Raw genomic sequence first — 25210 nt, forward strand, 5'->3', positions numbered from 1 at the left:
ATGGGCCCCCTCCTCTCTTAAAACGCCCCTGAATGTAATAATCATTATTGGACAAGCCACTGTGGGATAAATGGAATATTGCTATTAATGGATGAGGTGGAATAGTGACATTCAGTACTTTGGATATTAAAGCAAATACCGATGACCATAAAGCAGTGATATGTGGGCATGACCAAAAAATGTGCACTAAGGAACCTACATTACCGCAATTGTGCAAACATAAATTAGATTGGGAGGGCCAAAGGGTGTGCATTAATACTGGTGTGAAATATAGACGGTGAAGTAATTTAAAAAATTGCTCTGAATGGGATATGCACTTGGAGAGGCTAAAACAAGTTCGAAAGATTAAATGCCAATCCTCTTCAGATATTGTACATGAGAGGTCTGCCTCCCATTTCAGTAAGGATTTAATTTTGATAAATTCATGGGGATTAGTCATATATGAATACCACCACGTAATACCCCCTCTACTTTCTGTCTTTAGTAACTGATCATTGAGATATTTGGGTAGTCTCTGTACTATATGTGGAGAAGGGGTAATACTATTTAGCCAATGTCTCAGTTGTAAATACTTATAGAAGTCCCTGGAGGGGAGTGAATATAGTAATTGAATCTGGGAATATCATAATAAGGAGTCAGGGGTAGTTACCTCAGCCAAGGTAAATATTCCTCGAGCTCTCCAAGTTTCAAAAGATAAATTCGGGATCAATGTGGCTAAACCTTCAAGGGAAAAGTTAGTAGAGGGAAGGACAAAGGCCCTCATTCAGAGCCACTCGCTAGCGGCAGTACGCTCGTTCCGAGCGATGTTCGCACATCTGCGCATGCGTACGGTTTTTAGTACGCATGTGCGAACCAGTCAGTGCGGCCGAAAATCGTTTGTACGCAATATAGCGAGTGCCTGCTATTTTGAGTGACAGAATGAGGCGTATGTGGGTGGTAACAGGGGAAGGTGCTTGAAAACGGGGAGTGGAGATCTGAACGCAGGCGTGCTTAAAGGTCAAAACGGGCGTTTTATGGGTGTGCATAATTAATATAGCAGCGTCAATGACCACGTCATTTGTTTTATTTTAACTCAGAACTGCTCGCAAAATAGCGGTTGAAAAAACCAACCACAAGAATAGCGAGCAGTTCATATCCTGTTCGATGTACTCGATTAATCTAATAAATAGCGGACATGACGTATGGTGCGAGCGGCCAGGGGGCGTTTTTAAGAAATAAAAGAGCGTATGTTTTGCTCGCTCGTTCAGACTTAGAGGTGTGAACAGACTGCAATGTGCGAACGGATCATTTGAATAGCCACCCCTTGTTTTTGAACGAACGAACGCAAATAGCAAACGGCTCTGAATCAGGCCCAATGTCCGATGTCATTGTGGTCAGTTCTAACCAGGCTTTGTGGGAGCTAGAGACAGAAACTGATCTCTCTAATGCCTTTATTGTAATTGATGAGGGTAGCCAAAGACAATCTGTGAGAGGGAATGCGGAAATCATACTGCGCTCCAAGAGGGCCCACGATTTTGGGTTCTCCTGAGTAAACCATGCATTTATTTGGGAGATTAATGTAGCGAGTTGATAACATCGTAAATCAGGATAGGCCAAGTCACCCTCTGATTTCAGAAAAGACATAGTCTTCCTTGCCAATCTTGGTTTCTTACCCTTCCATACATATTTGACAAAAAGTGCGTGAAACCTAGTGAGGATGGTTTTGGGGACCAATAAAGGGATAGTCCAAAACAGATATAATATCTATGGTAAAATCACCATTTTAATGGCCAATATGCGACCCAGCCAGGAGACATTTTGCATCAACCAATCAGTCATCAATAAGGCGATACAACGCAACAGAGGTAAATAATTTGCTGTAATTAAGCTATTAGTAGTAGTGGTTAAATGGATCCCTAGATACTTGATGCTGTTCTCTTGCCTGTGAGGTTCTGGTTTTGTTGTGGGCCCTTGGTGGTGATAGGAGCAGACACTGAAGCAGGTTTAAATGAAAATGTGGAACTTTTAATGAGTGGTTTGGTAGACATGAATATGACAAAAACTAAAGTCCAGATATAGCACTAAGTGCACTTGGGAGCAGTGGTGAAGTAATGGGAGAAAGTCCAGTTAGTGACCGGCAATGGAAAATGTCCAGGTAGTGACTGGTTAATAGAAAATGTCCAGGTAGTGGCAGACAATGGGAACTGTCCAGGTAATGACAGGTTAATAGAGAAAATGCCCAGGTAATGACAGACAGGGAAAATCAGGTGTAGTGGTTGAAATGAAGAATGCAGGCTGAGGAAGAATCATCCAGCAGAGTGTCAGTGGAGGCAAGGTGCAGGGTGAACAGCAGACTCAGGTGCTCAGGCAAGGGGAAGGTAATGGAGGATGCAGGGTAGTCCAATGGGGTTGAAGCAGACAAGCTGGCAGGCAGGTAGTATTCACAGGAACAGGTGGTGAGCACAGGGAACTCTCTCTCAGCTATGCTGAGAAACACGTTGCACTGGCAATGAAGTGAGGCTCTGAACCTCCCTAAATACCAAGTGCTGTGCATGTGACAAACCAGGATTGGCAGATTTGGTCACGTGGCCGGAGGCAAGATGGCGGCGCACTACCAGGTCTCACCAGCCCAAAGTGAGAACATGCCCGCACAGAACCATGCACAGCCAATGCCCCTCACCAAACACCAGTGCCACACCAGTGCCACCGACAGATGCCCCCCGCCATAGTGACCACACAGGTAATACCAGTTGACCACCATGCTGAGAAACTCTGGTCATGACATTGCCAGGAGTAAGGATATTCTGATTTTAGGGATTGTAACATAGCTGGAGAGAAATTAATAGGTAAGGCTTCAGTTTTAGAATTGTTTAGTTTGTGATAGGATACTCTAGAGTAGTTCTCTAATACTGAGTGTAAGTGTGGTAGGAACAAGTCAGGATGTATAAGAGTCAAGAGGACGTCGTCCACAAATAAACTGATCTTATATGTCTGACCAAATAGGGTAGGGCCTTGTATAGAGTGATGGGACCTAAATAGTCTCCGCCAGGGGTTCACTTGCCAGTGCAAATATCAGTAGGGACAGTGGACATCCCTGGTGTGTACCATAAGTGATCAGAAATGAAGTTGACAGAATACCATTAACAAGGACTCTGGTTGATGGGTTTGAGTACAAACATAAAGACAAAAGGAGAAAAAGTAGAGCTAGTCGCTGGGGCACTCTTGTGAATAATTAGATGTTTAATAAAACATAACTTTTAATGTTCGTCAATAAAATAGTGGGGCACCATACATTCTATCCACAAAGTATAGATGAAACTAAATTAATCATCTATTATTGTGTAAAATGACGAAATATTAATTAAATCTGTACATCACATTGGGTACAAAGGTATTGATTATTAAACAAATTAATCAAAACATATAATAGGTTTTGCTGCTCTGCCTGTGCATAGGAATCCCAATCACCTTCTTTTAACCTACAGCACCTGGTATTCCCAGGAGGTCTCCCATCCAAGTACTAGCCAGGCCTATCACTGGTTAGCTGCCAAGATCAGACGAGATTGGGCAATCATGTGATGTAAGGCTGTAGGTGTAATAATAATGTATGAGGTGAACAAGCCCTCATTCGGGCGAAACACGCGTCCTGTGCTACATTATTTCACCAGGAGAATCAATCTATAAACGGAGTAGACTCCTGGCAATCTTAACCTTGGGATTGGTATTGTATGAAAATTCCTGTGTGGTCTGGGACCCTAGTGTATATGCTTCTATTTAGATCAGTCTTTGTAGGACTGATACACTTGAAATGATGAAAAGTGTTGTCCCATAGCACTACTTGTTTATGCTATACGTGTGGTCTGGGACCCTAGTGTATATGCTTCTATTTAGATCAGTCTTTGTAGGACTGATACACTTGAAATGATGAAAAGTGTTGTCCTATAGCACTACTTGTTTATGCTATACTTATGTGACATTATATCACTATACTACACTATAGAAACAATTTTAAAATCTTATTGGGAGCTTCTAGCAATTTAAGCAATACTTGTTACATCAAATGCATTGACTATTAAGGTGTTATGAATAATTTTTGATAACTATTCAAGTGTTTCTATCTTGCGTTACACATTATATAACCTATACGATAATTCAATTGATATATGTATGTGTAACAAATTAGGTGTGCCTATGCAACACTTTCTTTGAACACTATATTTAAACAATAAATGGACTATGCACTGAGATAGCCCTACATTCATGGTTGCTGTTCTGACCTAGTGCTGTTACAACCCATTATTATTACACCTACAGCCTTACATCACATGATTGCCCAATCTCGTCTGATCTTGGCAGCTAACCAGTGATAGGCCTGGCTAGTACTTGGATGGGAGACCTCCTGGGAATACCAGGTGCTGTAGGTTAAAAGAAGGTGATTGGGATTCCTATGCACAGGCAGAGCAGCAAAACCTATTATATGTTTTGATTAATTTGTTTAATAATCAATACCTTTGTACCCAATGTGATGTACAGATTTAATTAATATTTTGCCGTTTTACACAATAATAGATGATTAATTTAGTATCATCTATACTTTGTGGATAGAATGTATGGTGCCCCACTATTTTATTGATGAACATTAAAAGTTATGTTTTATTAAACATCTAATTATTCACAAGAGTGCCCCAGCGACTAGCTCTACTTTTTCTCCTTTTGTCTTTATGTATGTATTTTTGAGCTTTGGGAGCACCACCAACAAACCTCAATGATGTAAATTTATACAGTAATGATATATGTGTTGGTATATTCATGAAGAAGAAATTGTTCTGTGTGGAATCCTTTGTTTTTTTGTTGGGTTTGAGTACAATGCAGAAATTGAAGACAACGTTAAAATGCTAAAGACAAGTTTATGAAGGACAGCACAAAGGTATCCCCAATGCAACCTATCGAATGTCTTCTCGGCATCCAATGATAACAATAAAAGGGGCTGATCGAATTCCGAGAAGGCATCTATAATATCAGTCACTCATCTCATGTTGTCAGGAGACTGAAGGCCCTGAACGAACCCTACCTGATCCTGATGGATAAGTGTAGGAAGTAAAGGATTAATCCTATTCACTATTAGTTTTGCATAAATTTTGACATCTGTATTGAGGAGTGCAATCAGATGATAATTAGGTAACAAAGCTGAATTTATCCCTGGTTTAGGAAGGGCAACGATTCTTGCTTCCAACATTTCTTTAGGGAAGGATCCCATAGAGGAGGCCTCGTTAAGTACCTGAACCAGGATTGGAGACAAAATGCCTGTGAAACATTTGTAAAATATGTTAATATATCCATCAGGACCAGGGGCTTTATCTGAGGGAAGAGATTTAATGACTGATTCAACTTCCTCTCTAGACCATGGGCACTCAAGAGAGTGATGTGCGTCAACAACTAAAGATGGCAATTTAATAGTTTTCAAGAACTCATCTATATCAGCCATTGTTGGCTGAGGGACCTCCGAGTATGCATATAAATTATACAAAGTGGAATAGTACTTAGCAAAGGAATCAGCTATAGAAAAGGGTTCAGACACCATCAAGCCCCCTGTGTTAGTTATCAGTCTAATAGAGTTCCTTCACCCTTTTAAGTTTTTTTGCAAGCATACGACCTGCCCTGTCCCCTTGAACATAGAACTTTTGCTTTAATTTGAATAATGTTTTGTGAACCTCTGTCAGAGCTAAAGTATTCCACTCCTCTCGAACTTTTAGTAGTTCTCGATAGAGTTTGTTATTGGACGGGGCAAGCTTATGTTTATATTCTAGGTCAGCAAGTCAGGATTCTATATTTGCTTGGAGAGACATTGCTGTTTTACGTATACACGCTGCAGCTTGAATAGCCAACCCTCTAATCCATGCTTTTAAGATGCACCAAAATGTGAACAGGGATGTATTTTCTGGTTTATTAGTCTCCAAAAATAAAGAAAGAGAGTTTGAAATATTTGTTTAGCTTCTAGGTTTGAAAGGAGATGTTCACCCAGACGCCAGGGACCCGGAGGGGTTCGGGAATGTGTAACATCCCAACATAAATTTAATGTTGCATGGTCAGACCAGGCAACTGGCAAAATAGAGGATCATGTAATATGTTGCAGGGTCCATTTATCAGAAAGGGCCAAATCGATATGTGAATATGAGCCATGGACATGAGAATAGAAGGTCTAAACGTATGGGAATGATCCTGGAGAGAATGGGAGCGAGTTTTATTTTTGTAGAAGATTTGTCAAGAGTGGGGTCAACAACCATATTGAAATCTCCTAGGATCAAAGTTGATCCTTTACTACAAGCTTGAAGAATAGTACAAAATTTTCTAGTAAAGGCGGATTGTTTGGTGTTGGGGGCATATACAGACGTGATCGTTATATATTATATATTAAATACCTGCCCTCTTGGTCTGTCACCTGATCCTGCAAAACAAAATTACAGGAACTAGAAAAAAGTATTGCGACACCAGCTTTTTTAGAGGGACCATTAGGCATATGGCAATAAGGGAATTTGAAATCAGAGAGCTGGGGAGGATTAAAGGAAATGAGTTTCCTGCAAAGCATTAATATGAGCCTTAGATATTATATCGATATTAGAAAATATTGAATGGCTAAACTCCTCTTATTAGGGGAATTGAGGCCCTTTACATTCAAGGACAATACCTTAGCCATCTAGAAAATACAAAAACATACTGAGAACCACTGTATACAAAGACACTCTGAAAAAAGTATTGAATAGTGTACCATAAAAAGGGGGAAAAATGGAAAATATAGGTAAGGAATACATACAAAATAAGAGCAAAAATAGTACCTAAAAAGGAAGTATAAAGGACCACCTCCAAAGGCGGTACATTAGGGTATGTGGCAGAGGAAACATACTTCCATCACTCCATATACAACTATGTAAAAAACAGTACAAATTACAGAACATATTATTAAATAGGCTTTGTCCCAATATATCTGGAACCCACTAAAAGTGATGAGCCGTTACATCATTGTAAAATAGTATTGGGAGTTTTTGGTCCCAAAAAAAGTATTGGGAGGGGAGAAATCAAGTCCCAACCTGTAGTTGAAAATATACAGAACAATAAAATAACCCAATCAATTACCCCAAAGGGCGTTTTACCATCCATAACAATAGGTATGAATATGTTGAGACAGTATACCCTCTTAGAGCCAGAAATAGTAAATAAAACAAAGATAACAATCTCCCCAATGGTTGTAGAGGAAAAAAATATATAAACTTGTAGTACAACATTTTGAGAGATTGTAAATATAGAGAACAGTAATAGTAAACATCAAAAATGAGCTTATCACGCCATAAATCTTACATAATCTAGTGAAAATAGCAGTACATTAAGGACACGATTCGGATGCTGAGGGGGTGAGTATGACCCGCAATATCAGTGGGGATAGCCTTATTGTAGCGCAGCTGCCGCTCCACACATCCTCCTCAGTCCACCGCTAGGCCACGCCCCCTCACCATATTATTTTTAAAGTGTGGGATACTTTATTTTGGTAAATAGGCTGCAGTAACATAGGAGCACTTTAACACTACGGGCTAAATGTAATAGCCTCGAATTTCCGACGCTGCAGGGTTTTATGCAAGTCTCCCCGTTATATTAAAGTGACAATCCTTTTAAAGGCTAAGCCCGGTGCATATTCCGTTGTGCTTTACAATTTCAATATTTTATTAATGAATTTAATAAAATAATAACTGCATCACATTCCCCATACCTCAGTATTGGGAAGTGAGAATGACTGGTAAGTAAAATGCCATCTGAGAAATCATTGATTTCTCTTCTGAAAACCCCTGGAAAATTTCTACTTACCAGTGATAACAGCTTTTCACATGGAGGAGCCATAGTGACCAAGGGCCTGATTCAGAGGCGCTCATAAGCGGCCGCTCGTTCGCTCAAAGCGATGTTTGCCCAACTGCGCATGAGTATAGATAATTATACGCATGCGCGAACCAGTCAGTGCAGTCGAAATTCATGTGCTCGCAAAATAGCGAATGCCTGATAATTTGAGTGACAGAAAGAGGCGTATGTGGGTGGTAACAGGGGAAGGTGCTTGAAAACGGGGAGTGGAGATCCGATCGCAGGCGTGCTTAAAGGTCAAAACGGGCGTTTTATGAGTGTGCATAATTAAAACAGCAGCGTCATTGACCATGTCACTGGGTTATTTTATAGCCAGAACTGCTCGCAAAATTGTGGTAGCAAAAACCAACCACGAGAATAGCGAGCAGCTCATACCCTGGTCGATGTACTCGATTAATCTAATAAATAGTGGCCATGACGTAGGATGCGAGCGGCCAGGGGGCGTATTTTTCCAAAAAACGACCGCAAGTTTTGTTCGCTCATTCAGACCTAGAAGAGTGAACGGTTCATTTGAATAGCCACCCCTATTTTCTGGACGAGCGAGCGCTAATTGCGTCCGGCTCTGAATCAGGCCCCAAGTCTGTGTTTATTAGATCACTACTGAAAACAGTAAGTTTTTGCTATTATATGTATATACAGTGTGTATATAACTTTATATATATATTTATATATATATATATATATATACTGTATGTATATATATATATATATATATATATATATATTATATACACTCTTTCCCTCTTGGCTCTGTATTGTAAATATTAAATATTGCATTGAAGGTTTTTGAACAACACTGCTGGACCCACACGTGGTAAAGTCATATGGTGTTTCAAATATATTATCTGTATATAATTTGCTATGTTGAGCTACCCCAATAGGGAACTGGTTGTGACTTCTGTTTTGTTGACTGCATAGTGTTCAACTTCTCATCATTCAAAAAATATTGGACAGAATGCTTATTCATTTGTTTGCTTTGTCGGAATATAAACCTTAGGCTAAATGGATCACTACCAAATCAGCTGATCTTTATACAATGTGTTTAATATGTGTACATTGTTTAGGGATGGTAATGTTTTGTATGCATTGCGCTCAGATTAAACAATTTCCTTAGCTAATAAATGTAATAAGTATATGATCTCAGTTACTTTAACTATAACTCACTGTTACTTTGAGTAAGTGCATGTTTCTGTGTTGACTGTTTCTGTATTATGGCCCTGATTCAGAGCCGGACGCTCTGACAGAGCGCTCGCTCTGAAACAGGGCCGTCCCTCCTACTTTTTGGAGCGGCCTCCTGGCCGCTCGCATAGCTGTGGGTGACCACCCACAGCTATAGCGAGCGGCCAAAATGATGGTCGCGATTGTCAAGACCATCGCAACCATTGGGCTTGCGATGAGACGCTTGCGGTAGGGTCTCGCTGCCGCAAGCCCTGGAGTGCTTTTAAGCACTCCCACTGACATCACTAGTGATGTCAGTGGGGCCGGCCCCAGACGGTAGGCATTCCCATGGGAACGCCTCCGTCTGGGCAGCCACGCCCCGGGACGCCCACCAAAGGGGGCGTGCTGTCAATCACCATTGACAGTATGCCCCCCTTTGTTGTGAGACCCATAACGACGGCTTGGCTGTCGTTATTCGGGTCTCGCGCATGTGCACGATGGAGCCGCCTCCGTCGTGCGCATGCGCACTTGGGCAACATCAGGCCCTATGTTTGGGTTTGCCAGCTGGCGCTACAGTAACTTAACCACTCTTATTTTTAGGTCATGACTGATGATTTCACAGAGTATATTTCATGTATTCATATGAATAATCGGGATCTCCATTTTCATTATTATTATGGCTCCATAAAAATAGTATCACATTACTGACCCTTTGCATAAGTAGTGTGGATTCCCTGGAAGAGGTGTGCATCCATTACTAAAGTGCATAGGAAAATCAACATGTAGGGGATGGCAAAGCTCCTCATCCGAATTTACACCAAAGGGTATATTTACTAAAGTGCAGGTTTTTAGAAGTGGAGATGTTACCCATAACAACCATAGACTCAAGCCATTATCTTCTTGAAGGTGCTAGATATTTTTTAAGTAGAATCTGAATGGTTGCTATGGGCAACTGCACTTTAGTAAATATACCCCATGTCTTTATTTCATGTGTATGTATCTATGTGTGTGTAATATATATATATTATGCCAAACAATATCTCAGACGGCACTCGGAGACTGGTGAAAAAACGTGGCACCCTCAACAGAGGGTACCACGTTTTTTCACCAGTCTCCGAGTGCCGCCTGAGATTCTGTTTGCATACTTTGTTGGGGGTGCTGTCCTCCTTGGAGGGCACCGGAGCAGGTTGGGGCTTGATGTCCAATGACAGTGAAGTAGTGCCGGAGTTCTGTTTTTGTATATCTATCTATATATATATATATATATATATATATATATATATATACACACTTTATGGACAAAAGTATTCAGATTCCTATCCATTACACAAACAGGGACTGTAATAACATTTTATTTAAATACGTATACTTTAATATGGCGTTGGTCCCCCTTTTGCAGCTATGACAGCTTTCACTCTTCTTGAAAGATTGTGGAGTGTTTCTGTGTTAATTTGTGCCCATTCATTTTGTACAGCATTTATGAGGTCAGGCACTGATGTTGGATGAGAAGGCCTAGCTCGCAATCTTTGTTCCAGTTCATCCCAAAGGTGCTCGACGGGGTTGAGGTCAGGGCTCTGTATGGGCCAGTCAAGTTCTTCCAAACCAAACTCATCAAACCATGTCTTTATAGTCCTTGCTTTGTGCACTGGGGCACAGTCATGTTGGAATAGAAAAGGGCCTTCCCCAAACTGTTGCCACAAAGTTGGAAGCATAGCATTGTCCAAAATGTTTTGGCACGCTGAAGCATTAAAATTGCCTTCACTGAGATAAGGGGCCTAGCCCAAACCCTGAAATACAACCCCAAACCATTATCCCTCCTCCAACAAACTTCACAGTTGGCACAATGCAGCCAGGTAGGTAACGTTCTCCCGGCATCCACCAAACCAAGACTCGCCCATCTGACTGCCAAACAGAGAAGCGTGATTTATCACTCCACAGAACATGTTTCCACTGCTCCACATTCCAGTGTCGGTGTGCTTTACACCGCTCCATCCGAAGCTTAGCATTGGACTTGGTGATGTGAGGCTTGCATGCAACTGCTCAGCCATGGAAACCCATTCCATTAAACTCCCACCACATAGTTTCTGTGCTTACATTAATGCCAGAGGAAGTTTGGAATTTTTCAGCTATGGAATCAGTAGAGTGTTGGCGACTTTTACGCACCATGCGCAGTCGTTGATCCCGCTCTGTGATTTTATGTGGTCTTCCACTTCATGGCTGAGTTGCAATTGTTTTTAAATGCTTCCACTTTCTAATAATATCACTTACAGTTGATGGCGGAATATCCAGCAGGGATGAAATTTCACAAACCTTCTTATTGCAACAAATGTTTGCAAATGGAGACTGCATGGCTAGGTGCTTGATGTTATACACCTGTGGCAATGGGTCTGATTGAAAAACCTCAATTCAATAATAGGTTTGTCTATACCTGTTTTGCATCAAGACACTAATTGCCGCCATTCTTGGAATCCTGTAATAGGACCATTACGGTTCATGGAGGATACCAGCGCGAGTATTAAAAACTTATATTAAGTGAGTGCCGGAACTATCGTGGACTATATATATATATATATATATATATATATATATATATGTGTGTATATATACATATATATATATTTATATATAAAACATATATACAGGGGCGTCTGAACAATTTTATGTTGAGGAGGCAACATAAAATAGTTTGAACACCCCATCACTCCCCTACCCACTCTCCTCCTCCCTCCAACTTACCTTTTGCTGGCCGCGCAAGAATTGGAGCGGCAGACAAGGACGGTCAAGGACTGTGCTATATAGCAATAGGCTGCAATAGTAATGTGTGGTCTTTTAACTTAAAGACCGCACATTACACCTCCTACTCCATGCAGTGCAGGGGCTGTACAGCCTATTGCTATAAAGCACAGCCCCTGACCCTCCACGGCCGCTGCTCCACAGTGGTGCCTTTAAAATGTTTTGGGGTGGGGGCCACCTTGCCCCCCATTTCGACGCCTATGTATATATAGTGTAACGCGGGGTGTAGAAATGAGCGATCAAGACAGGCAGGTACTCTATAAAGCAGTGTCTTTTAATAGCAGCAGACATTGCACTTTAACATACATGAGCTTAGGCTTGGACACACACAGGTATTTAACACAAATAAACAACTAAATATAAAAGTCCCAGCACTTCTTGTACTCAATAGTCAGCAGTGGCTTGCAGCCACAATCAGCCATGCTCTCCCAGCATATCCCTTTCCCTGGCACTACAAACACTTAGTCCTACTACATGGCCACTAGACAGCATCAGGGCAAAGAGCAACAGACAGATGAGAGTTATAAACTCTTCCTCTGCTGCTCAGTGATGAGTTACAGCTGGGCCTGTGCATCTGTGAAAACCTGGAACTGTACACTTCCACTGCTAATGCAAAATACACAGGCTTCACTCCAGCCTCCCTTGGAGGGAGCTGACCCCACCAGAATGTGGGCATTTCAGGTGAGAAACAACCCCTCTCACCACAATAGTAAATATGAAAGAATATAAAGTCAGTGGGTAGCTTGTGCAATAATATAAGGAAAGTTATATGCTTATCTTGTTCTTATTCTTCGGTCAGTATTGACTCAGAATGTATTTCATAATTTAAAAAAAGAGAAAATATATGCAACATAGGGGGAAATACAATTAGCCATGGTAATTAACCACGCGCTAATTGATTCCCCGGAGCTATCCAATTAGCCCCGAAGTCTGCCCAGCTGAAGTTATTATCAGCTATTATCGGGGAATCTTTTTTTTTTTTGGAACCTCAGCAGGCTCTGAAAAAGATCCACAATAAATAGCATGTTTTCACGACACATAGGAACTTATCATGAAATCTATGTGTTTTTGTGTGATTAAAGAATTTTTAGCACAAAAAAAAGCGGTAGTTGAATTTCGTGAAAAAAAAAATAGCAAAAAGTGCAAAACACCCAAAAAGTCTAGTTTTTCGTGTGCAAAAAATTATCGGTGCTAATTGAATTCCCCCCATAGCGTGCACTGTTTTAACATAGATCAAGCTATACTGTTACACAATCAACAATATGGAACACCATAGCTATATTTAGGAACATCTTAGTCCCATTAAACAATACTTTAATTGACAGTTAAAAACTTAACGTTTTTATTTTTATTTTACCAGTCATATTATTGATAAATGTGTGTATGTGTATATACAGTATATATATATATATATATATATATATATATATCAATGTTAATATGGAAATGTGGAAATGCAGAATGGGGTAGAAACTAACAGCGCTCAACCCTAGGGGGTAAATTTACTAAAGATCAATTTTGTTTTTAGTGTGATTAACATTCGATTTTCATACGATTTTAATTCAATTTTACATCTGCAGATTTACTAAAGGCGAAATTGAATGTAAAATTTAACATAAAACCAAATTTCACTCAAATCCCACTCAAAATCGAATATCGGAAAAACATTGGTACTTTTACATAGAACAACACACAAATCTCTTATTTACTATTATTCGATTTGAAATCGAACACAAAATCGAACTACAAATCGAACTTCAAATCCCCAAATGAATAGACCTTCTTTATGCTTTTGATTTTAGCATGTGCAGGTCAGATTGACACAGATACATGCATACATCAGTGAGATGCATGCATGTATCTTGCTGTAAAAAGCTTAGAAACAGTTAAAGTTTAAAAAAAATTATGTGGGTTCCCCCCCCTAAAACAGAACCAGCCCTGGACTTTTCATAGCCAGTCTTGGTTGTATAATTACGGGAAAAAAATTGCATAGGGTTCCCCTGTACTTAGCACAACCAGCACTGGGCTCTGATCTGGTCCTGGTTCTGGATTACAGGGGAAAAAATGCGTATGGTTCCCCTGTAATTTACACAACCAGCACTGGTCAATTTCTAGTGGATGCCACAGCCAGGGGAGCCCTTTCACTGGGCCCCCCAGCTGAAGCATCAGCTGTGACCCCTGGTCAGCCCAGGCCAGGGATCTCTGGGGAGTTGTGGACCCCCACAATAAAGGGGTCCCCCTCTCCAGGGCACCTCTGGCCTAGGCTGATAGCCCGGAGCTATCCCCGCCACTCCTGGGCAGTGGATGGCAGGTTGATAGTGTAAGTGTAGTGTAAGAAAAGATAAGTGTAAACATTGGCCCTCATTCAGAGCCACTCGCTAGCGGCAGTACGCTCGTTCCGAGCGATGTTCGCACATCTGCGCATGCGTACGGATCGTTATACGCATGCGCGAACCAGTCAGTGCGGCCGAAATTCATGTGCTCGCAATATAGCGAATGCCTGCTATTTTGAGTGACAGAATGAGGCGTATGTGGGTGGTAACAGGGGAAGGTGCTTGAAAATGGGGAGTGGAGATCCGAACGCAGGCGTGCTTAAAGGTCAAAACGGGCGTTTTATGGGTGTGCATAATTAATACAGCAGCGTCATTGACCACGTCACTGGGTTATTTTATAGCCAGAACTGCTCGCAAGATTGTGGTAGCAAAAACCAACCACAAGAATAGCGAGCAGTTCATACGCTGGTCGATGTACTCGATTAATCTAATAAATAGCGGACATGACGTATGGTGCGTGCGGCCAGGGGGCGTTTTTAACAAATAAACGAGCGTATGTTTTGCTCGCTCATTCAGACTTAGAGGTGTGAACAGACTGCAATTTGCGAACTGATCATTTGAATAGCCACCCCTTGTTTTAGAACGAACGACCGCAAATAGCGAACGGCTCTGAATGAGGCCCATTGTCTTTACAGTAGAACTGCAGATCCCAGCAAACCTCCCCTACATGCTGGTACTTTGAGAACCACAAGTACCAGCATGTGGGGCATTAAGGGCCCACTGGTACCTGTAGTTCACCTGTAAAGAAATGTTTAAATAAACACAATACTCACACACCGTGATAGTAAAGTTTTAATACATACATACACACTCACACATACTCACCTACATTACCTGGACTAGTCCCCTTCTCCCTGTATGCATCCAGGAGAAATGTGATCCATGCAACAGGCAACAACCACAATGTTTGTTACCCCCCGAATGAAGAGCTCAGATGTGGCTTCTACCTTTGTAGAGCCATAGCTGAGCATTCATTGATAGGGAGATTGATGGAAACACTCTTAAAAGAAAGAGTCATAGATTATCTCAAATCCAGCAATTTACAGGACCTCCAACAGCATGGATAGATATAGCCATGGGCGTAACTACCATAGGTGCAAGGGGTGCTCTGTTGCATACCTTTGTGTCATCTGCAAAAAGGCATAGTTCCATTCAATACCACTTGCAATGTCACAAATAAAGATACTAAAAAGTACAAGTCCATGTACAGATCCCTGAGGTACCCCACTGGTAACATTTCCCTCTTGAGACTGCACTATGTTTTCTACAACTCCCTGTTTCCTATCCTGCAGCCATGATTTTATCCATTCAACTATCTTTGTATCCAATCCCATGCTTTCCAGTTTATTTAACAATCTGCGATGTGGAACAGTGTCAAAAAACACCTTACTAAAGTCTAGATAAGCTATATCCAGGGGCGTAACTATACCTACGGGGGCCCCATAGCAAAAAAATTGGTATGCCCCCCTCTCAGCCCGCAGCCCCCCGCTCTCGTCCCGTGGACCCCCCGCACCCTCCTCACTCCCCGACTTACCTGATCCATAGCCGCGCTGTGCAGGGCAGGCACACCTTCTCTCCCGGTCGGCTCCATCTCACTGACTGATGCTGGGAGAAGGCGACCACGCCTTCTCCCTGTATCAGTCAATGGGGGGAGCCGGAGGCAGAACTGACTGGGAAGATGCGACCACGGAGCGGGGGGGCGCAACCACCGAGCAGGTAAGTAGAGTAGAGGGGACTGAGGAGAGTGATGAGGGAGTGAGGAGGATGCGGAGGGAAGAGCCACAGACAGAGGCCTGGTACCTTAAGTGCAGGGGGAGGGCCGTGCCCCGGGTTGGTCCGGGCCCCATAGCAGCCGCACCTCCTGCACCCACAGTAGTTACACCACTGGGTTTTGCTGTAATAAATATGACAGCTTTTATACTGCCTAAAAAATGCAGAATCCATTTAAAAAAATTGTTGCTTGATAAATGTACTGTGACACAGTCAGATTAGGAGGTCCTTCTCCTGGGTAGGGGACTCCTTCCTTACACACACACACAGCAGCAGGGAAGCAGCACACCAGTCTGGATGCAAGTACAAGCTGGTCGGCGTCAGTCTTTATTGTACAATGTCAGAAACATAAAGAAAACATAAATATAAATCCTAGCCCTGTTGGGGCACTAACTTCACAGGTAGTTCTCTCACTACCAGAACCTGGCAGGGCCTAATGCCCTCGCCAGCAACAAAAGCACAGCGCAACACTCACGGTTAGGTTTCCTAGTGTCTCTGAGCAAACTCCCTGCCTGCTCTCCCAGGTGAGACAATTAGCCCTCAACACACTAGGCTTATATTGGCCACTCTCAGGTGGAAAACTAACAAGCCTGATACCAGGCTGCGAGAACCAAAAGCTGGAGTGGCCGTGGGTGGAGCCCTCCCTCTCCTCTCACCCACAACCCCCAGGTCCCAAACCGGCTTTTCAAAAAGCCGAAACTCAAGCCTGCTACACTGCAGACTTTCTCCTGGGGGTTTAAAACACAAAAGACAGGAATCTGGGACAAATGTACCTGCCACAGACCACTTTACCAGTGATCCTATCACAGTACCCACTAATGTTTTTTGAGGGTCTGAGACTTTCTTGTATCATTTATTTTTCTGGTAGAAGTACTAGTGCTAGTATTAGTAATGGAATTAGTACTGGGATGAGTTTAATACACTGATTCCAGTGGCAAACTCAGGATTTCCAGAGAGGGGTTTCCAAATGCTTGATTTTAAAGCAAGTGTGGCCAGTCCATGAAGAGGGCATAATCAGCACTTAACCAGCTATAATATACGTCATGCGAAGGTATGTAACAATTCTGACATATACAGGACCAGCAATCACAGTATGCCATTATCAGTACATGTTTTCCAGATCTCCTAGTTGGTGCACAAGTGTATTCATTACTGGCTCATACATTTTAAAAGGTCAACAGGTTGTGCTAATTAAATAATTTGTGACACTGAGCTTATCTTAAAAACATGCAACTTTAGTATAATTTGCTATTGATATTATGGTCTTTATGATGTGGACTGTGGAGGGGGATTCCCAGGCAATCAGATAACCCCCCCTTCCCCCTACATTTTCCTATGAATTCACAGCAACATCAGTAAAGCTGTACACCACAATGTCGCTGCAAATGACACACAATGAGATAGGAACTGAGGGGATACAGAATTGTCACATTGCAAATTTCAAGTGTGAAGTAGAAATGGTAAAAAAGTTTTTTTTTGGCCTAAAAATGTGGGGACTTAGTTCAGAACCCTTTGGACACCCCCCTAATGATTAATTAGGGCAAAAATATTTTAAAAATATTTAGATACACCCTAAAAAAAAACGTCAATTTTGGGGCAACATTTTAAAAAGTGTTGGAAAATGGGCATAAAGTACTAGGCCAGAGGTTTTGGGGTGCTGTATGGAGGGGACAGGTGTTTTTAGGATTTATAATGCACTTTATAGACACAAAAATATAATAGTACCCATTTAAATGAACCCCAAATTTAACTACAACAATTATTTTTCCCCCAAAAAATAGCTTTTTATCGTTTTCCCAATCTTATGCAAATATGCAAATAACAGCCCTTTGATTCAAGTGAAGAAGCCAGAATACTTTTATTTGGCCTATTAGTACACTTCTATATTAATTCCCCTGGTCAGTTAGGCTTCTTAAGGGGTACAGACTGATTCCCCCCCCAAAAAACTGTATTTTTCGCGAGTTTCCCTATTTGCTACATTCGCACATATGTATTTTCGCCTATTTTGCAATGGAATAGGCCAAAAAGCGGGAGCGCGCATTGTGTAAGTAGGCGAAAACTTCACCGGAAAACAGGCGAATGAGGCGAAAACATCGCGCATATCACCGATCTCTGCTTTTAGCTGCTAATTGAATCCAGCCCAAAGATGTAGTTACTGGCTGTGACATGCCCACAAAATGCTTGCCAGATACCTGCATTTGACTCACCACCCCCATTACCTCCCACAAATGGTCACTGGATGTCACTCAATCTGCGTCAAAATCCTCACTGCAACTCCCGTCTCTAAGCCATCAGGATGCATGCATGGGGCGATTTATACTTTGGGCAGTAAAAAAACACATTGGCCAACTGCGCTCACCTCTGAATCATGCCCAATCTAGTCCCTGCCAAAGCGGATCATTACTATTATCTTCCACACGAACATGTACATTATGATTCATTTTATCCAAAGCCAATGAACCTACAGTAACATTATGTTTTTAGAGCGTGGGAGGAAAACTTTGGCACTCAGAGGAAAACCGCACAAAAATGGGGAGAACATACAAACTGAATGGTTTGAACTAAACTTGTGGCTTCCATGCTGTGAGGCAGCAATGCTAACCCTGGATATCCTAGCAGTAATTGTCTTACAGCCATAATTGCTTGCCTAGCATGGTGGAATTAGCTTTTTGAAACCCCTGGAGTGAAGAGAAAGTAGCGACTCCCAGCTGATTGCTCATACTGTAGCTCAAGGGCAGACACAGCACACTAAGCACAATGTTGAAATGTAGGATGTTTGGTGAACCATGCCTAAAATGGCCCACTGAAACTATACTGAAATTATTACATTTATACAGTATGTAATATATTTGATTTGTTGTATCTTCTGACTGGAATAATTGTAACAGTTGAATCTGCAGATACAATCCTATACTAATAACTACTATTTATTAATTTCACCAAAGTACAGTGTTTTGTGACGCTAGCAAAGTACTCTCCTTACATGACAGGATTTGTTCTTCTAGCAAAGTATTGTATGACGATGCAGAATTAGAATATAAAATGAAAGAATAATTATAGTAATATATTATAAAAGAATAATAATAGGTAATATATTCTGCTTGTCACTGTTAAATCTTAATTTGTCTCTCTGCATGCTTTATTTGCTAAACCCCTTGTACTGCCCAACTGCTTTATTTCATATGCAAAGTTTCAAATAGATTTTTCTTTTCTTTTTGCAAACCAATTGCTAGTTAGCTATGCATAAAATAATCTCTGATGTGAGGAAGTAAGACATTTTATCTTAATAGTATATGTAAAATCTTTGGTTTCTATGTATCCCCTGCCTAGACCTGCCACAGCCAAACATAATTGGTTTTAGAAAGTTACTGGTCTATTTAGCGGGTTTGGCATAAAAGATCTACAGTACATTAAAAAGATAGACAATGTCTAGATAGATCCCAAATAGTAGACAATCAATAGGTAGACAGGCACAAAAGGTAGACACACTAAAGGTTGAAATGGATGAAGATAGACATGTAAACCCCTATTTAGCAAGCAAATCTGTCACTGATTTAAGTGTCACAGCTATGTAGGAAAGGGTTAACATAGAACAAAACACAATTTTTTTCTCCGATAATGCACAACTCCTACAATATTGCATTGTAGAGAGCAAACCATTGCTAAATAGACCCCACAGGGCCCCATTTAGCAACAAAGGTAAACACCAGTGTAATTTTCATTTAATATCACTGTGATACAAACAAAAAATCAACTGGTATTTACCAATACTTACTCCTTCGGCGAAGTTCAGTAAAGTCCTCATCGTCTGTGAGGTCCACCGCTGGGCTAATGCTGCCAGCGATGGGGGTCTTGTGTAATGTGCATGTGCGACGGTCCGTCTGCACATGTGCATGACATGGGGATTGATTGGCAGTCTGCTGCTGTTTGTGGGCTGGGAGGGGGCGGCGATGGCCTCCGTTTCCCGAGTTGGAGGCGTGTTGCCGCCGTGGGGGGGCGGGGGGGAGAGACCAGAATCTCTTAGCAATTGCAGTCCTAGCTGAATCAGGCCCTTAGTTTGTTATCAGCAGTTCACATCAACTGGTGATTACATCCTTTTGATTTTAGATGTAATAATTTGCTATGTTTTAGCTCTCTCTCCGTCCTGCCATAAAGTACTCAAATTAATCCCATTAATTGAATTACTCAATTTTGCATATTAGCCGATTAAAATTATGATATTTTGCAGGTTTTTTTGCTGCCTATTTACTTTCCTTTTACTCTCATATGCTCCATCTAATCTAATAAATTAATTCCATTAACTCACTAACGTTCTAAGATTTCTTATTGAACAGCTATTTGTTGTACTTGTATTATTGTATCCCCCTGTGTTTGTTTATTGCCTTTAGTCCTATGTCCTTCCAATCACACCCAAACACGAAATGACAGCCGCCATCAGCAAGTGGTACAAGTCCAGTAACTTTCTGCTGGGAGCGCCAATGTTTGCTGAATGAATATACAGTATAGGTTAAATAGGGAGGGGGAGATAATTGCAGAGAGTCTGCTGCAGGCTAAGGGAGCAATTAAAATATGATTGACAGTCTAATAATGCTGCTTAACAAGATGCAGCTCCTGTGTGTGCTAGCAGTATTAGAGTCATTGTGATACACATGCTGTATATACTGTATGTGATCGGTGCCACTGCCAGATTAAAGTCCAAATGGAGCTGAAATTTATGAAGAGCCTATTGCATGCTCACGCAGGGGGTGTGACTAGTGATGTGGTGGGTGTGACCAATTCTGTGGGAATGTGTTATGCACAAAGGGTATGGCCTGTGCTGTGGGTAGGTCACTGAGGGCTCCAGATAAATATTGCAAAGGAGATTAAATTAAATGTTTTCACGCTCCTTAACTCCTGGTTTTACTTTAAAAATGCACATCTAGCAGTGTTTGGTTCTAGCATGCAATGGTTCTCAATGAGCCAAGCAGATGCAGAAGGAGGTGTCAGACACCTGGATGGATGCGGGACAGTTGGGAGGTATGTCTTATTGATTGCCACAGTTACATAACCAGGTCTTACTGGTTGCCATGTGTTACATCAACTGATCTTACTGGCTGTGTTAAGTTACATGACTTGTACTTACTGGTTGCTGTGTGTTACATCACCTGGACTTACTGGTTACCATCCTTACATGATATGGTCTTATTGGTTGCATGGGTTAAATCAGGGTACTATTTCTCATCACTGTCCCTCTGAAAATATCTCTCCCCCCAGCGGTTGTTGCTAGATCCAAGTTGAGGAAAGGACCTCTGACGTCCCAACCACATGACTGCTACAGCAGGGCCGGTCAGCTACCAGTGTTACTATTCACGTGGGCATATAGTCGGAATATAAACATGTGACAAGCGAAGCGAGCCACCGTGCCCGAAAGCAAGCCAGCAAGGGTACACTTTTAGCCTCCCATTCTAAGCCTTGCCCCTCTCCCTTTGGGTGCAGGTCGCGTGGTTGTGACGTCAGAGGTCCTGTAAAGCATCTCGTTCTAGACCCTACCATTGCCTGCTGGGGTTTCAGTGGGCAGGGGCTTGGTCAGGCAGCTGCTGGCAGGTTGCTGCTGTAATAGGGAAAAAAATCCTGTCTACAGAAGCACAGCAGATCCTGTGGGGCCTATTTTGATGGTGGGTCTGGAGCTGCAACTCCATCTGCCCCAATGTTAATCCGGCCCTGTGTATCATACATATCAATAGCCATAATAAGCGATATTGATAAGAATCACTAAAATTGATATTTAATTACAAATGATAGTACAATAATATAATATTATCAAGGGGTTGGGTATGAAATATCGTCTGTTGGGATGCCGCTGTTCAGAATACCGACAGCGGCGTCCCGACAGCCAGAGTCCCTACACCCATAAAGAACAGCGGTAAGTATTTATCTAAACCCTACCCTAAATCTCCCTTCCTGGTGCCTAACCCTAACCTCCCCCTAGTGCCTAAACCTAACCTTCCCCTCCCCGCAGCCTAATCCTAACACTACCTCCTCGGTGCCTAACCCTAACCACTCCCCCTAATGCCTAACTCTAACTCTGCTACCTAACCCTAACCTCTCCCTAACACCCCGATACTTACCTTCGGGATGCCGGCGGTCGGGACACTGGTGCCAGGATGCCGACTACATCCCATTATCAAGATTGTTATCATTTTATTAAATGTAACATAATTTACTAATATTATTAAATCTTATTCTGCTTGTTAAAATAGAATGGCACTCTTGGGCACAGGTGTAACATGATGGAGTCCTTAGAAGAGATAATGGTGTTCTCAGTCTTTATTTAATGAAATTCCAAAATATATAATGTTCCATGCATAATAAAAACTCCCAGATGAGTGGAGTACTTACTGCAAGATGGTGAAATGATGAAATGACAAACAATAGCGCTAAAAATTGTCCCAGCATGCGGTCAACTTCTGCATATTAATGGAAAATAAATAACACAACACAGAAATAGTCCGAAAAAAATTATCTCCGGTCAATGGGCCTGATTCAGACCCACTCGCGAGCGGCTGTCCGCTCGCAAGTGGGTCGATGTTCTGCACTGAGCATGCGCACGACGGAGGGAGCTCCGTCGTGCGCATGCGCCAGACGCGACGAGCGAAGGAAAGTCCTTCGCTCGTTGTGTCTGATCAAAGGGGGCGTGCTGTCGATGTTGATTGACAGCACGCCCCCTTTGGTGGGCGTGCCAGGGGCGTGCCTCCCTGACGGGGGCGTTCCTAAGGGAACGCCTACCGTCAGAAGCCGGCCCACTGACATCACTAGTGATGTCAGTGGGAGTGATTTTGGCTCTGATAGAGCCAAAATCACTCCGGGCCTTGTGGTTGAAAACCTCAACCGCAGGCTCCGGCTCGCAGTTTCGATGGTCGCGATGGTCAAGACCATCGCGGCCATCAAACTGCACGCTCGTATAGGCTGTGGGTGGTGACCCACAGCTATACGAGCGTCCAGGAGGACGCTCCATAGTTATGGAGGACAGCCCTCAATCAGAGCGTGCGCTCTGCTCAGAGCGTACGGCTCCGAATGAGGGCCAATATTTCTTAAAGATGCATGTTTTCTGTTATTTATATGTTTTCATCTCTGGAAACATGCAATACAAACATATAAATAAACAATAGTGTAATTCTGGTACGAATTTTTATTTCCGGGTAGTATGAATGGAAAACAGTGTCTTTTCATCTTTTCAATAATTTTCCAAACTCAAAAAAAGAGAGTGAGAGAGAGAGTGCACCCTAAATAGCCCGGAACTGCCAAATAAGTGAAAAGGCACAATGGGGTCTATTCATCATCGAAGGCCATATGATTAAATATTGAACTCACTGCGAGGGATACTTAAGTACCCAACTCCCAGCCGGGGATAGTTTACACCGGAACAATTCATCATTGCTCCGGTGCGGGGGCAGCTGCTCCGAAAAGCAGCTGTCCCCTCGGTTAGTATCGCAGCTACAGAAGTAGCTGGGTTGCGTTGCTTACCTCTTCCCTGTCGGCGCGGCTACGCATGTGTGACCCGAGGTCACGCATGCGCACAGCCATCGGAGAGTCCATGAGAAGGTGTCTGAAGATGGCACTTGTTCTCGTGAGCAAATTCCAAAAACTGCAGCCCCCCCAGTAAAATCCGCCACCTCAGTGTAGTTAGTGCAGTCCGTGACTGCATTGGCTACACTGTGACTGGCAGTGGCTTCCCATTGGAAATGCTACCTGCCAGTCACATAAACAACAGGCAGTCTCAGGGGAAGGTACAGGGTAAGAACCATGAAGGTTCTAAAGGAATGAGAGGTAAAACTTGGAGGTGAATTCTAAAGAGATGAGTATGGGGACATTGGGATAAGAGTTTGTAAAGGGCTAATAGGCTTTAATAAGAGGTATGTTTCTTTTTATTGGCTTATTTTGATATGTCAATGGAGACCATAATAATAAGAGGTATATTTTCAAAGCATGTCTCAATCCATGCAGACTGGTAGACATTTTGAGTGAGTTCCAGAGAAAATGGAGCAGCATGAGAGAAGTCTTGGATGCAGGAGTGGGAGGACAAACTCAGCAAGGAAGCAAGGTGACAATCTGAGGAAGAGCAGAGTCAGGGAGTGTGAAGTGAGATGAGATAGTTGATGTAGAATGAGGGGGAGCGACTGAGTGAGTTGGAAGTGAGGAGCTTAAATTGTATCATGTAGGAAAAGGAGAGCCATATATTTCTTCTTTTATTCTGGATAGAAATGTTTAATTTTAAAAATTCAATTTAAGTTTAATTTTCTCTTGCATCTGAATTTTAAGTGTGTCATATTGCTTTTTTGTTGAATAAATAACTTTAATTCTACTGAAGCTTACTCTTCTGAATCATTTAATATACGTTATGGGCAGATTGCCTGTGATTAATGACTGCAAGCCAGACATTATCACAGCCTCTATAACAACCAATTCTAACCTGCTCTGGGGCATTTCCATAAGCACGCTTCTTCTGCTCACACTCTGTATTTCACCATTACTGGATGTTGTCTTTTTAATTACAATCTATATTTGAATACATTCTATTTTTGTCATTATTTATTATGATTATAATTTAAGATTATTACTAGGTTCATTACCACACCATTATAATATCTACAAGTTGATTTTATTATGCTTTATCTATTTATTTACCCAGCGTCATCTATGTCTTAAATTAACCACGAGAGGAGGGAACCTAGAGATTATTTTTGATATATTGATTAATGTGTGTATTTTTATTGATAGACTTACACCTAGAAATTTATTTTTTTTTGTGAATTGCAAAATGCTTCCCAGTCTTCAACACTTTAGAGCATGTGAAAAAAATCATTTATTTTGAAGGGAAAATAAAGCTGTGCCCATTCCGAAAGCAGGGAATTCAACCCCATAAATACACCATCTGCACCTCCCTATTTCATGTGAACAATCTCATCCCTCAAATCTTGTTTGTGTATGGGGATGTAAAAGAAGGCACATTTGTGCACCTCATCTGCACTCAACATGGAACGTCCTTGATCCACCTGGTGATTACAATAAGTTTGTGAAAACGTTTGGACCTCTGCTGATGTTGTCATCTTGGCTTGCCTGAACTAACCTATAAAATCACGTGCAAATTCAGCTAATTGTTATTGCAAATTGTTAAAAAGTTTAGTTTTTTAAATGTGCTTCTTACTGTATAAATAAAATGTTTTGTAAAAAAAAAATGTAGGCATAATAAAAAACACTTTTTTGTGGCTTTCCACTCTTGCAGCATTAGTAAGATT

The 25210-nt window shown here is 41.8% G+C and overlaps 1 protein-coding gene and 2 pseudogenes across 1 annotated transcript in view; 2 read left to right on the forward strand and 1 right to left on the reverse strand.

The window, feature by feature from the left end:
• The window catches only part of OPN4 (opsin 4), a 151538-nt gene that overhangs the window by 47414 nt on the left and 78914 nt on the right, over positions 1-25210 (forward strand). The gene's annotated exons all lie outside the window — the stretch shown is intronic.
• On the reverse strand, positions 3456-3573 carry LOC148443185 (5S ribosomal RNA; annotated as a pseudogene).
• Positions 4286-4403, forward strand: LOC148443186 (5S ribosomal RNA; annotated as a pseudogene).

This window comes from Taudactylus pleione, unplaced genomic scaffold, assembly GCF_031769625.1.
Source record: "Taudactylus pleione unplaced genomic scaffold, aTauple2 ptg001314l, whole genome shotgun sequence".
NCBI lineage: Eukaryota > Metazoa > Chordata > Amphibia > Anura > Myobatrachidae > Taudactylus > Taudactylus pleione.